Source organism: Etheostoma cragini, chromosome 8, assembly GCF_013103735.1.
Source record: "Etheostoma cragini isolate CJK2018 chromosome 8, CSU_Ecrag_1.0, whole genome shotgun sequence".
Lineage (NCBI taxonomy): Eukaryota > Metazoa > Chordata > Actinopteri > Perciformes > Percidae > Etheostoma > Etheostoma cragini.
Window position 1 is genome coordinate 7,761,488 of NC_048414.1, and position 12,010 is coordinate 7,773,497.

At 43.2% G+C, this 12,010-nt stretch overlaps 1 protein-coding gene across 2 annotated transcripts in view; it reads left to right on the forward strand.

The window, feature by feature from the left end:
• The window catches only part of wwox (WW domain containing oxidoreductase), a 132,326-nt gene that overhangs the window by 25,999 nt on the left and 94,317 nt on the right, over positions 1-12,010 (forward strand). The window lies entirely within an intron of this gene.

Consider the following 12,010-nt stretch of genomic DNA (forward strand, 5'->3'; position numbering starts at 1 on the left):
CTAGAGTATTAGGGTAATTAATTCTGTGTGTCTTTTCATTTATTTTGTTATTGTATGTCTACATGGTGTTTGATGCATGACCAAGATAAATATAGCTCATTAAAAAAGCCTCGTGATTATAATAAGGCCAAACACAGGAACTGCCGACCTGGCTAGACAGGAAATGGAGACATGTGTACTTCCTCATTAACAGATCCCCATTTGGGCCATAAAGCACCATCCCAATGCGCACAAGGAAAATGCTCTGATTAGGGGGGGTGGAGGGGCATTGCTGCCCTAATGAAGGCTTTCCCCACAGTCATTTATGATATTGGTATGGGTGGTATGGTGACTAGGCCTATGGGACGAGCTGACTTACGGAGATATGGACATAAGATAGCAGATGCAGTATATTTGTATGGATGGGAGAGATGAGAGAGCCGGGGGAATGCATATCCACAACTCATTTGTAGGAGTCAGTTTTACTAGGTTGCGGCTAATGGAGATGAGCTTGTGTTAAGAGCCAGGGGAGAAGCTAATTTTACATGAAACTAAAAGAGGTTTGAGAGTTGTGTGTGTGTGTGTGTGTGTGTGAGAGATTTTCGAAAGCTGACCGTATTTTCCCATAAAAGCTTTCTCTATTTAACTGAAGAAGACATGACTGAGAACGACATTACTCATCGTTATCATGTTTTCTCTTTAATTTACGTTTTAATGAATTGAAATCGGATTTAAAAAAAACAACAGTATGTGGTTTATTCTTACACAGAGAGACTTCTGCCTAGATTGACAGAGATTGTGTTTTGAGGGTAAACTGCATATATGTGTTGTGCTTCAATTCCTTACAATTCACTTTAGTTCCTGCTCTATGACAAATTCATGCAAATTACCGACCTTAGTGCAAAGTTTTTCTGCAACCTTTCAACGGATTTTATGGGGACTACTTTTCAACACTACAGAGTCGAAAATTATTAATAGAAACTCAATTGTCACAGCTGTTTAGAAATAGCCATTATGTGGGGCAGATTATGGGATTTACATTGAATTTCCGAGGCTTTATTTTTTGACCAGTGGTATTGTGCGTGCCTTCCACTCATTAGGGTGGTTCACAAATAGCGTGCCGTTCCCACTTTGTCATTTTGGTGATGTTGTCGCATTCCTCTAGGAAGTTTACATAAATGCAATCCTTAATGTTTTAGTAATAATGGCAAAAAGTCTTGGTGGGGAAAAGTAACACATTATAAATAAAGATTTTAAGATCCTACAAATCCTGTGGCCAAATCTGAATAAACCAATCCCCTCTTCGCCACTGTCTCCTTCTCGCTCAGCTTTCTAGTTTCTCCACTTCTTCCTGTCCAACCCCCCCATCCCTCCCCCCACCATCGCCACAGCAGCTACCGGAGGCCCTTGTGTCCTCCTCATTCATCACCTGGGTTTGATTCCTCTTCTCCGAGAGAGAGAGAGAGAGAGAGTGAGAGAGAGCGAGAGAGAGAAAGAGAGAGAGAGTTGAGGAGGAAGGGTAAAGAGTCCTAACAAACCCTCCTCTGTTCTCTCTCCTTCTTTTCTACCTCCCTTCCTTCAGTGTGTGAGGAAGAGATGAATGCAGCCAGTGGAATTAATTGCACCCCGTTACTGAAGATCAGCAAGTTTGCACTGTTGGCGTGCTGATCTGCCATATGGCTGCCCACTAGGTGAACACTTTGATTAATGTTGCCCACTCCCCAGTTTTTTCCCCCACTAATATTTGATTCTGATTACTGAAACTCAGCTCCTCATTCTTAGTCGTCCCATCTTCAGTCCTCACTCTCTTCCTGCGTCCCTTTTGTTTAGTCTCTTCCTCTGCTCACCTGAGCCATCTGTGTTTGCATCTTCAGTTTGATTTCCAGTACTGCCTTCTCTTCTATTGTTATTCTTTTTTACAAGCTTAGCTTACAAAGTCTTTGTGTGATGCGGCATCGGTGTGTGGAGTTCAGAGTATTGGTGAGACTAGAGGGAGAAAGAAATGCAGGAGTGCGCTTGTGTTTGAGAAAGATTTGGAACTATGGGTACGTGTCTTTCGCAGTTGATTAGGCCCCTGGTGTGTCGAGTGTTTCTCTATTAGCCTCCTCAGCCTCTCGTCTTCTTCTGAGCACAGTGACTGCTCTCTACACCTGAGGTCCGGAAGGAATACACACACGCACAAACAAACAATGAGTAAAGACACACACGCCTACACGCAGGCAGATAGGACACTGTGCTGGGGTCCAGGCAGTAACAAGGAGGTGAACAGATGCTGGAGTCACAATATCAATAGGGCTGAGTGTAAGTAATAATACCTGAGCAGGGTTCAGCAATAAGACAGTGCTAACTAGAGAGGCAACTCTAAAGTGATTCATTTGCTCTTTGCAAATCACACCGTGTGTGTGTGTGTGTGTGTCTTATGTTTGTAGGTGCAGATACTCCCATTACACGTTAGAGTGAGCCCATGTTTGCTGCAGGGGAGCAGTGGGATGGTGTCAGTGCCATCATCAACTCTGAGATAAAATGTTGTCACCTAAGGTCACAAGTTCAAGTTTGTTTTTTCTCCCGCTATAATGAGGCAGCAATACAAAACATGCAGACATCTATATCGGAACATCTATTACAATCACGCGGGTGCTTTGTTTTCCCTCTGTTTTATGGCCTGTTCCTGCTGCTCGTCTATTTTGGTCCATCTCAGTCTTGTTAAGTGCTGCCATTCTCCTGTGTTTGGATGTGGCCCAGAGGGCCCTTAGCGAGACCAGGGGCTTGGAATGAGCTGCAAGCCCCAGCCAGGGGGTGCCCACTGTAGGCTGCCAATCCCACTAAATCTCCCTGATTACCTGGGGTGGCTGTGGTGTGATGGGGGTGTTACCAAGGTGGTTGGCCCTCCAAAGAGGCTGATTGAGATGCAAATGGTGGCCATAACTCAGAGGTAATGCAGACCTGAGCACCCTTTTCCTCGTCCCTTCCTGCTCACCTCACTCTCTCATCGCTCCCCATTTACTCCGGCATAGGAGGAGGAACTGCTATTGTCTCAGGATAAAGTTCGATATTTATCATATTGCAAGATTGTATTAGAGAAATAAGGGTGAGGGCCGAGGAGAGTGAGAAAGTATGAGCATGTAATTTGACTGGTTTCAATGAAGGTAAACGATACCCAGATACTACCAGATAAGTGCACATACTCCTGTGGATGATCATGTACACACACATACAGGCACACCTGAACATAACAAACTCTGCTTCTGTTTCTTAAAGCAGATGGACAAAATAAAGTGCAAGGGACTCGGCTTGCCAGTAGAAAGGTGGAATGAACAAGGGAAGAGGAGGGGGAGGAGTAATTGCAGAGTCCTTTGCTGAATTGTTCTGTGGATGCAAATTTAAATCCCTCCTATTATTTTAATAATCTGCCTTTTACTGCTTGTGCTCGGATCATTTGTTTGCAAACCAGGTTATTTGGAGAGGGAGGCTCGGGGGTAATTTCATGCTTTGGAGCATTTATATCTATAACTTAATGAGGAGAGGGCCTGTTGTTTCCTGGTAATACACTGCTAGAGGGGTGCAAACTTTTTATTCTCCGTTTAGGGTACTGTTAGAGGGCAATAATGTGGGATTATCAAATGGAATTAAGGAGCAAACTGAGGAGAGACCTAATGCAGCTTTGGGTGATAGAACAAACTTAATACTGATGTTTCATTTAGGGTTTTTTAAGTTCATGGGGTGTACCATAGGAGATGGACTTTCCCATTTGCCCTTTTCAATAAGCTAACACACATTTCTTCAAAGATTTCTTCACATTTAAGCATCCTTAATCCCCAGCACCTGTTCAGTTGGGCTGTTTTACCCCTATGTACATTTTCTTTTCCTTCTTAATTATCTAAACTTCTTAAATTGTTTGTTCAACAGACAAACTGTAGTATGTCTATCAGCTTATTAAATTCAGATCCGTCTCGTGCTTATTGTCACTCAGTTGGTGCCAGGACAGGGAGTCCGCCCAGTGGCCCGGCCCAAATCAATTTAACACAACCTTATTACATTTAGCTGAGAGACAAGAGGAAGACCTGCTGTCTACGGAAGGCAACGCACAGTCTTGTGAGATGACCGGGTTTGTTAATGTAGTTACTCTACAACAGTGGAGCCAAAGACTACGCAGAATGGACTGATGGAGGGAGAAGGTGTGTGGCCACGTGCCATCCTCCACCCTCTCTCCCCCTTCTCCTCCTCTTCTTCTCCTTCTTCTTCTTCTTCTTCTTCTTTCCTTCCTCCTCGCTGTCATTCCTTCGCTCCTCTGTTCCCTTGTGAAGGACTCTTCTCTCTGCAAATTCGATCAGACTGCATGAATTAAAGCAATAATTCGATTTGTTTACAAGGCCTCATTTATTCTCTGTCAGGCCAGCGCTCCGTTGACAATCCGAGGCATGCTGACCCCCGACCTTTGCTGGGGTCACATTTATAACATTGTTCAACGAGAGTCTTTCAGGCTATTATCAGGCGACAAGGGGCTAAAGATACATGATAAGAATCCTATTATTCAAATCTGTGCAACACTGTAACATAATGCAAAACCACACGACCTTGTCAACAGACAGGGTAGATCATGTAAATGGTGTTTTAACAACTACAGTTGGTGGTAATAAATGTGTTTAGGAATATGAAAATTACCATATAATAATACTGATGGTTATTATTGTTTCAAACCCAATAGTGCCACTGTTTGCCCTTTATTCCCCCTTCGAAAACATTTGGTCTTAGGTTGCTCTTCCATTCATTCATTAATCATTCATCCATTCATTTTGTTTTTCTTCTAACTCTACCTGTGTGATTTTATACCGGAGATAACAAGTGACTTTATCCCAGAGAGAAGAGAAGAAAAGGCACAATCTCTTGTATTTCCAGGCTAAACTATTGCAACAGTGGAAAATGGTAAGCAGTTTAGAATATTTCCAAACAAAAGAGCTTTTAATCAAAGTGCACAGCAGAGCCCGCGGAGTGTAAAACACTCCCTCATCAAAAGGCCTATTATACACTTACTCACATCAAAGGCCTCCATGTTTCTTAATTGCCAGATTCTTTTCTTATTCAATTATGTGATGCTTATGTTTTTACACAGCTGATACAAAAAGAGCTTGGGTAACCAAATCAAAGGGGCTTAATTTATCATCTCTGTACAGTGATGTGTGTTCACTACAACAGTGTACATATGTGTGAATGCATTTCTACGAGTCTGTCTGGTACTTTACTAGCCCTCCGGATACAGAGAAGTGTTGCAGGAGAAATTAAACAGTGTAAAACTAGCAGGTTTAGATAAAGCAATCACATTACAGACACACTTGAAAAGGACACATTATTTTGTACTTGAGAGTGTTGAGCTTTATTGCTGACACCCCAGATAGAAAGTTTTATATACAGTATGAGTGCACAGGGTCTAAGACTTTTTCTCCCGACTTTATTGTTATCTAACCACAACATAATCAGCATCTAAGTCGGCGTGTGTCGTTCAGCCAGACACTAAAGTCCCTGTGCAGAATTGCAAAATAAGATGGGTGTAAATATGTAATTGCCAGTGCTTATTCTAAGATCTAAAATATTAGGGGGCAATATGGATCGCATTAAAATCCTGGTTGTTACGGGTATCGGTTACACTGAAGACATGCAGGAAAATGTGCACTGTCTGCGAATCTGGCGGAGATGGAGTGGGTGAGATGAGGGGGGAGATAGAAGCGGGAGAGGGTGAGGAAATGGAGAGGAAGAGACAGAGAGGAAGAGGAGAGGCAGATGAAAATCTCTTAATGTCTTTCTAAGAACATAGACACATTATTTAAATTTCCATCACTTTTTAATGTAAATCTGATCAGGCTCTGCGCTGGACAAAGGAAGGGAGAAGTGAAACGGTGACAACACACACACACACACACACACACACACACACACACACACACACACACACACACACACACACACACACACACACACAGATAGACACGGACAGATGGAGAGCAGGTGTATTATAACATTGTTAGGATTGAAAGCTGGATGTCACCATCTCAATTCACATTTTATCTTTAAAGAACACAAATGCACACAAAACACTTTTAAAATGATATCAGCTGTCCTTTGCGCTGGCTGAGTAATATTCTGTGTGTGTGTTGGAATGGGTGCATGTGTAAGTTTGTATGTGCGCATATATATGTGTGTTTGTGTGGAATCTGATATCTGCCTCAGGCCCCATGGCCCTGGTCTGTCTGCATCCGAAAAGCAAACTCTGCAATTATGATGACCGCCCTGTCCTTTTCATTTCCCATCTCTGTCTCTCTCTCTCTCTGTCTCAGGCTCTCACACTCTCGTTCCATCTCCTTGTCTTTCTTTTTCTTTCTTTTTGACCCTTATGTCTCTCTTTTGAAAGGTTAAGACATTTTCAATAGTAAGACAATAACAATAAAGTTTGATTACACCTACAAGCTACAATATGTATTCTTCTTGCACTTAACTCACATTGACTCACCTCTCTTTAAAATGTTCCGCTTTTCAAGTTTATTTTTAGGTAACAAAATTATTCAGACAGGGAATTTTGTTTATTTGTATGAGTTTAATTGAAATGAAAATCATAATAAGTACTTCTTGGCATTATAATTTGTGATTTTTGTTTTCTTCATTTTTTTCACGTAATTTTGAACATCGTTTTTATTTTTTGCATCATTTTTTACATTTACACTGGTGCCTTAAATACACATTATGTGTAGTGGGAAAAGTACCTACATTTACTCAATTAGAATACTATACTTAATGTTTGAAAATTTCCATTTGATGCTGTTGTACAAGGAAATATTGTAAACTTTTAATTTAATACCAATCTGACAGTTGAAAGGTTTGTTCATATAAAGTACATATTTCTGCTGATACTTTGTACATTTGCATAAGTACATGTTTTTAAAAGAGGAGTTGGAATTGAGTAGTTTTATATCGGGTTATTGCTTCTTTTACTCAACTGAAGGAACATAAATACTTCTTCCTCCACTGGTTACCTCTCATTATTTCCCTGCTTTTTTTTCTTTTTAAATCCTGCCTCCTTCTCTGTGTTCTTCTCAGCACGCTCGGTGTTCCTCTGCAGCCTCTACATGACTCCTTGTCAGGTCTGAGTGAGTGATTAACTCATTGAAGTGCTGACTAATTAATGTGTTTCATTAATTATGGTCATTAATGCTGTGTTTACTAACATGGCCCGCTGTAGCCTTAGTACGTCACTGAATGGAAATGTCATCAGGTACTTAACCGTGGCCTGGCCTGTGTGTGTGTGTGTGTGTGTGTGTGTGTGTGTGTGTGTGTGTGTGTGTGTGTGTGTGTGTGTGTGTGTGTGTGTGTGTGTGTGTGTGTGTGTGTGTGTGTGTGTGTGTGTGTGTGTGTGTGTGTGTGTGTGTGTGTGTGTGTGTGTGTGTGTGTGTGTGTGTGTGTGTGTGTGCGCGCATCCCTGCCCCTGATGTCCGTGTTAAGAGTACCAGCACGTATGTGCCTTATTCTCCATGATTCTCGTCTGGAAAATCATACCATGTCCTTCCTTCACCTTTTACATATCTGCTCCTGCAATTGCTTGATTTGTAACTTGATTTCAGGAAAGGAAAAACCTGTAGATTATCCAGCTTTCATTAGGGGGGAAAAACCCAGTCCGTGTCAGAGAAAGAAGAAATCAATTTAATACCGACTTAAATGGAGGAAATTGCATATTCTGCCTGTACTGTATGTGCTGAACAGGCACTTTCTCTTCCTCACCAGAGACCTGCCTCCCTATTAATTGCAGTGTGTGTGCATGCCAGTGAGTAAGTGGATGTGCGTGTGCATTTGTTTGCTTGTGTGTGTGTTTGTGTTTGTAATGTGTTGAGCGTGCGCATTCATTTGTGCGTCAGGTGCTTGAATTCATGTTTCCCGAGTGTGTATTCAGTCTCTTTGTCTGTGTGTGGAGGTCAATTCTCAGACCTGCGGTAGGGCACCCGGCCAGATGTGTCTGTTTCTTTATTTTGCTGTGTGCGTGTGCGTTCACCGCTCGTGGTGTGTGTCCATATGTGTGTCCATATTTCTTTGTTGGTGTACGGCGCGTGCATAAGCACAAGCGCATGTGACTTAGCCAGGTGGAGAGCAGATTGGTTGGTATTTATGAACAAACGTCATAATTGTGACAGGATGATATATGACCAGCACATTCCACAGTCCCCCCCCCCCCCCCCCCCCCCCCCCCCCCCCTTCCTCCTTTTCTCTTTTTCTTTTTGCTAAAAATATATTTCTATGATAAAATGCAGTCTTAAAAGCTGATGACCAATTTAGTGTGGCGTGTTGCGGACAAGGTCATAGAGATCTGAGTTCCTCTGTGTTCCTCCCTCCGAGGCCTGTTCTAATCTACAGAGCAAGAAGAAGGGCTCAAAGTCATTTCTCTAATTGCTTTTATAAGGTGCCCTTTTCACATGGTGTCTTCCCTGCTCATTCACTTTCACTGCCATCACAGCACCTTACCTTACGCACCTGCTGGTAAAAATACAGTCATGTAATATTGCTGTCGTTTTTATTTTATATTAGCAACACAGAGGGAGCAAAAGAAACCCTGTCAACCTACAGAATCAGCACACTTTTCTGTCTTCCCCTACTAACTCTTTTACCTTCCTTCTCCATGCCTGCGGTGTTAACCTGGGGCTGCAGGCTAAGTGTTTTGTATATATGGGAGTACTTTGGATTTCTGAAGTGTTGTCCCTGCATTGGTGATCTATAAGGGGAGCTGAGGTGGTGAGGGGACAGCAGTTGAGTGAAGATGGAAATGGGGGTTAAAGTGTGAGAGGGAAGGCTGAGGATAAGGGCGAGAGGGGGATGAGATTGAGCCTAGTGCATTAAGACAGTGTATTATTTGGCGGTTCCACTTGCTTGCGTCCATTAGGGTTGGCTGCTATGCTATTAAAGGGGTCAGCGAAGTGTGTGTGTGTGTGTGTGTGTGTGTGTGTGTGTGTGTGTGTGTGTGTGTGTGTGCCTTCATGAGTGTGTTTTAGGAGTTAGTAGAGTGGTCCAGTGTCTTATTGAACAGGATGGGGCTCCCCTGCTCTAATACCTCTTCATTTTATTGGATTGGATGGCCCCAGTTATAATTGTATTAAGGCTCTTCCCCCCCGGTCCCTCCACTCTGTCTCCACCGCAGTGACCACATGTCATTCCCCAAAACACTTGGAAAACACCAGGAGAGACGAGGAGAACCTCTGCAGAGGCATACTTCCACCACTCACACAGCAATTTTGCTCTCCATCCTTGCACAAGTTCCCTCCTTCCTTCCTTCATGTTACAGACAGTTGTTATCTTGGGTTGACGGCTGGAGGTGGAGATGGACGGTGAGAAGTGGCGGCCTGAGGGATCTGATGCCCATGTTATCGTCAAGTGGACCTTGCTGCTTTCTGTCCTGAACTTGCGGCTCTTTGCGGCATGAATATGGACACACATTCGCAGCAGTTTTCAATCTTCCCAAAGTAAACCTTATTTACACGTGTGTTTCATTCATAATTAGCCTTTTGAATTTAGATGGAGCGATAGATTGGGTGTAGCTGGGGGCGGTAAGCTTTGTCACCCCGAGCCGAGCTCTGTGGTGTTGCACACTCAGCGATTACTCCAGAGTTAACCAGAGAGGCTTCGCTGCCTCTCACTTTTCCTTCGCCCTTGAAGAGACCAGGAGTTGTCAGGGTCCTCATAAAAACCCTGAACGATTGCGTCCGCGCGTTCTTCCTCTCTTTTTTTTTTACCCTTTTTTTCCTCTTCTCCTTCCAAAACCTGGCCATCTGTCTAATTGTTCACCTCCATCGCTTTAATGCTTTTTACATGCTTTTTCCCCCCTCTTTCCAGGCAATAAACTTTATTTTCTTCGCAAGACTTCAATCTGCAGGGGGAGGGTAGACGGGCAGGCAGGCTGCTCACCTTCTCCCTGCTGGATTTGCTCCAGTGGCCCCCCTTCAGCCCCCCTCTATCCTCCCTCTGGTCTCCCATTACTCCATCTCTCCTTCCCTTTCCCCCCGTCTCTAGAGAAGGGGATATGTGTTCGTCAAGCTGACACCTGCTCTCATCTTCTCTGCTGGTCATACACTCATGGAGGGCTACCCTGTTGAGGAGGCCTTGTACTGACCTGTTAATTACCACACTGCTGCCTACTCTGACCTTGTTAAGAAATAATCTCTCATTTTTTTGCTGTAAAATTATTTTTTTCATAAGAACAACTAAAGCGTTTCCCCACACATGTGTATATACGTTTTCTCATTAAATCGCACATCTTCCTCGTACACTTGTTTGAACACTTGGTGACCAAATATCTCTTTAACAGTTAACCCCTTTTCACTTTACATGCAATGCTGTGTATGTATAATGTGTAAAAGTGGCTAGGAGTGCACATACAAGTCATTAAATTACACAGTTGTCTCCTCTCACTTGTGATTACTGCTGTGTGCAGATCATATAAGCAGGTACCCTATAATTATATCTATAATAGCCATAATCAGCCCGTTAATGCTTTGTAATAGCATCAATATAATGGTATAGAGTAGCATCAAGAGAATAATTCAGGCATAGATAATGGTGTGATAGCGTGGTTTTACCCTTGAGTCACAACACTGAATTTGTTGTGTGTGTGTGTGTGGGTGTGCGTGTGCCTGTGTATGCATGTATAAATACGCCCTGGGGCAGTTAAGGTGTCTGTAAAATGCCTGAAGAATCACGTTTCCATCTGAAGGCGCTCCTAACTCTTTCTTGTTTTCTTTGTGCTCATTGCTCCATGGAGCGTCCTTGCTGTGAGTGTCATGTACACTTAGCTCTGCAGAGACAGACATGCAGAGGAAAGACATTCCCATATGATGGCCACAGACTGGAGATCGGATCAGGGGGAAAGGCTGACAGGAGAGCAGCAGCGGTGGTGGTGGCGGCGGATGGAGAGTGGAACGCTGTTCCGGGGTGTAATATGAGCTGACAGCGTTCCCCAGGGATGGCGGGCAGGATGAAGGGGAGAGGTAGCATCAGGAATACCTGGTGCTACTAAACCCAAATCCCAACCGAGAGTCCTGGGAGCAATATCTCACTCCTTTTCCTTTTCCAGCATGAGGGATGAGTCTAATGGACCGTTCTGTCTGAACGGAACATGCTCCATCTCAGTTCACGCTGCATGCACTTGTACACCACGTCCCGCGTGAGCTCATCTGTTGTAGGGAGATTGAACCTGGGTTGTACTTTGAGGGGGCGGTACTAATAAAGATGTAGAGAAGGGAAAGAAGGGGGAGATAGTCTAAGTTGACGCTTTATCACAGACAAAAAAACAGGGTCATACACTGTTATTAAAGAGACATGCTTCTTAAGGCCTGCATGCGTCTCTGCTGATGTCTTTGCCATACAGCAGAACGCGATACAGTGGGATGGAGAGGATGATGAATATTTAGCCTGTCTTCCTCAGTGTGTAAATGCAGCAATGCATTCACTTCTTAAGTCATTTATCTTTCTCTACTCCTCTCCTATCCTCACCCTGTCTCCTAACATATGGTGGAAGATGACACACACACACACACACACACACACACACACACACACACACACACACACACACACACACACACACACACACACACACACACACACACACACACACTTAGACAGGACTGTAACTGTGTGTCAGCATTTTTTTCTGATTGAAAGTAATAGTCAAATTATTTTATTTATATATCCCGAAATGACAAAGACTTTAAAGGGCTTTACAGTGCTTTATCACTATACTCTTTGGATTAAGAAAAAAATTCCCAAAAATATTAAACTAAGAAATAAAGGACGCAACCTCAAGAAGAGCAACAGTGAGTGACTGTCAGACAGGTTTAGCATTCACACACAGGGGAGATCCTTAGGTCCTTATTTTTTACTGGGAAGACCTGCATTTTTGTTGCATTTTTAAACCGAGTGAACCAGCACAGCTTTTGTATCATGTGAACTTGGACTTGAACATTTTTTTTGCTGAAAGTAATGACAAAAAAAACACTTTATTATA